Consider the following 3,485-nt stretch of genomic DNA (forward strand, 5'->3'; position numbering starts at 1 on the left):
ATATATATATATATATATATATATATATATATATATTATATATAATAGTTTTACGTTAAATGGATAAGGAAATTACAGTGCCTTGAATTCATTAAGTAATGTTTTATTTCGTTCTAACCTGTAACTCGGGAAATGTAACGGAAAAAAAGCCTATCGTTTTTACTTAAAACCAATTCATTTTTAAGCCCTGATTTTAGACATACATGAGATAATATATTATTGTTTGACTAAACGTTTAAAAATAATGCTAGAAATTTTATAATTAAGGGAATTAAATATAGGCTTAGGCATTTGAAAATACATAATTAAATGTGTCTTTTTCAAGCAATAATTCCAAAAAGAAAGAGAAGCATAATGCAAAACATGACACATTCAAGACACATTGCTGTGACATTTATTAGGAACACCAACATAGCAGGAAACTAATGTTTTTTGTTATATTAAGCAGAAACTAAGAAAAGTAAAACAAACCTTAACGTTTCAATAGCTAAAAGCACCGTGTTGTCCGCAGTGTTGTATTTGGTGGGGCGGGAGCAGCTGTGGGAGCGCGCTGGTTTTGTGAGTTGTTGTTTTTTTTTTTTTGTGGTTTGGCAGAATGTTTCTGCTAGTCTGTAGTGTGGTCCCAGCCAGTGGCATAGCGTCTGTGTATGCAGGGTATGCAGGTGCAGATCATATGGTTTTTCCTGGGTCAAAAATGGTTTTCGGTAGTGGCTGATAGTCATCCATACACACAGTAAAAAGTTCCCTACCCACGTTATCCCAATACTGACAATAAGTTTAAAATAAATACAAAGAAACAGTTTGTGATTTTTGCTTATCCTATTTATTAATTAAATAAAAACAATCCCTGTCAGGACAGATGTAAACATTACCATTACCAAAGTAGTTAGAAAAAAAAAGAATTGGTGATTTATTACACTTGGTTGCTTATTTTATTTATTTATTTATTTTTGGCCCCATTTTCTTCCAGACTGTGGCTGAGAATTATTCAGTTTTACAACCTCTTCCAAATTAGGCTTCTCTCACTGTCAACTTTAATTGCCCTCTTTGCAAAAAAAGCTGCGATTTTTTTCACTGGCCTTCATAGCTTTGTAAGATAAGATGCTTTTTTTTGCTAGACCTGATAATTATTTTGGTATATAATTATATCAATATTAAAGAGTACCATTAAAAAAGTAGCATTAAAAATGTATTTAACTAATAGTATAATTTTCTACCATATACAATTGAATAAAATTAGCGGCTAGATAACAGCAACTTTGTGCTTTGGTCTGATTTCACTTCACTCCAGTCTAAACTAAATGATTTTATAGGTAATTTACTACCTACACATTGTCATACAAATGACATGAAAATACTGTGATTTATTAAGGCTAAATCTTACTAACCACTCTAAATGGGGCAAACACACTTACGATCTCATTTCTGAGGTGTTCTGAGTAAATTATTTGTTATAAACCGATTCGGACAGTGATGTCTCGTGAGTTTAGTGTTGGACAGGGCTGCGTTTCTCGATAATGATTGATCTTAGAGCTTAAGAGTCATTTTACAAACGTTCGTTATTGTTTCATGTGCGTTTCCCAAAAATGCACTTAATGCAATCGCACGTAGCCGTGCTTTAAGTGCTACTTAGGAGTCGCTAATATACAATTGAATAAAATTAGGAGCTAGATAACAACAACTTGCTTTGTGCTTTGGTCTGGTTTCACTTCACTCCAGTGTAAACTAAATTATTTTATAGGTCATTTACTACACTTTGTCATATAAATAACATGAAAATACTGTGATTTATTAAGGCTAAATCTTACTAACCACTCTAAATGGGGCAAACACACTTACGATCTCATTTCTGAGGTGTTCTGAGTAAATTATTTGTTATAAACCGATTCGGACAGTGATGTCTCGTGAGTTTAGTGTTGGACAGGGCTGCGTTTCTCGATAATGATTGATCTTAGAGCTTAAGAGTCATTTTACAAACGTTCGTTATTGTTTCATGTGCGTTTCCCAAAAATGCACTTAATGCAATCGCACGTAGCCGTGCTTTAAGTGCTACTTAGGAGTCGCTATCCGTTTGCCAAGTGCTGAAATGTTACCTTAAAGAATGGCTCGTAATTGTAGTACACACTCATTTATTGAAATGTTAACCTAATGCTGCATTCCAGACAACTCGAATATAATAACAATTATATTATATTATATTATATTATATTATATTATATTATATTATATTTTTCCGTGAAACACAAAGCAGCAGAGTTTGAAAAATCCTTATTTGTCCGGGAGAGCAGAGGGAGTTTGTCCGTTTTGTTGGGTAGAGAGCGGAGGTTCGCCAGATGGATGCTAGGCAATGGCGTCCTGAATCCGCGCTGACTGAGCTTCACAAGCGCGCCAGCTCGCTTCCCCCGTCTGCACGTCCTGAAGCATCTGAACAGCGCCGCTGCTCCCCCAGCTACAATGTCCAGCAAAACATCAGAATAATCTAAAACCAGTGAAATATCGGGTAGTGTGTACTGCCGAATGTCCAGCAATTCGTCTCTGGTGAAACTGATTGCAGGGATATAACTAAAGACAGGACAAACTAACAAAAACATAAAAACAACTGCAGAGCACGCCACGGAGTCTGCCATCATCGTTGGCGCCATGTCACACACATATTAAAGAGGAAAATATTATTGATTCATATGCAGCTAGAACTCAGGCGAATTATCGCACTACAAATTAAAGAGCGTAAAAAGACGTTTATTGTTTGTATTTTATCATAAAATTGACAGAAGTCTGAGACTTTGTAGTAACAAAGCACAAAGCTGCGATTTTTGAGTGACTTGCATGCTACAAATAATGAATGGACTTGAAAACTTTAATCATTTCCAAGCATTAGCCTATACCATAAATAAAACAGCTTGTGAATAGTCACGATTCACTAAACGTTATTTACTTCAGAAAAATCAACAATAGGGCCTAAGTTGAGTTAACCGAGTTGGAGCCCATAATATTTGGGGGGGCCCGTACAATTTTTTGGCATATGGGCCCGAGGCTTACTAGCTACGCCACTGGTCGCAGCTTAACTGGTAAACTGTAAACAGACAGTAAGAATTTTAACCAGTTAGCCTAATTCGGTTAAACCAGAAGTAGTCAACGTTGGTCGATAGCCACAGTGACTTCAGCTCCATCCCTAATCAAACAAAGCCAATCAAGGTCTAGATAGCCAGGCAGGTGAGTTTTTATCAAGGTTGGAGCTAAAGTCTGCAGGGCTGTGTGGGTTCTCCAGGACCGACGTTGGACAACCCTGGGTTAAATGATTTAAAAATGCATTGTTTATTACAATGGTCACTACAGGACTAGCAGAAACATTCTGACTTCAACACACTAAAAGACCGTCACCATCGACTGGAGCAGATTCTTTGACAGTCAGAGAGGAGCACACACCTAATGACTGAGTCAGTCTACACACTTAACGACAGGTGCCTCACGACTGGACAAATTCT

This window comes from Sinocyclocheilus anshuiensis, unplaced genomic scaffold (genome assembly GCF_001515605.1).
Source record: "Sinocyclocheilus anshuiensis isolate Anshui unplaced genomic scaffold, SAMN03320099.WGS_v1.1 scaffold1401, whole genome shotgun sequence".
NCBI classification, from domain to species: domain Eukaryota; kingdom Metazoa; phylum Chordata; class Actinopteri; order Cypriniformes; family Cyprinidae; genus Sinocyclocheilus; species Sinocyclocheilus anshuiensis.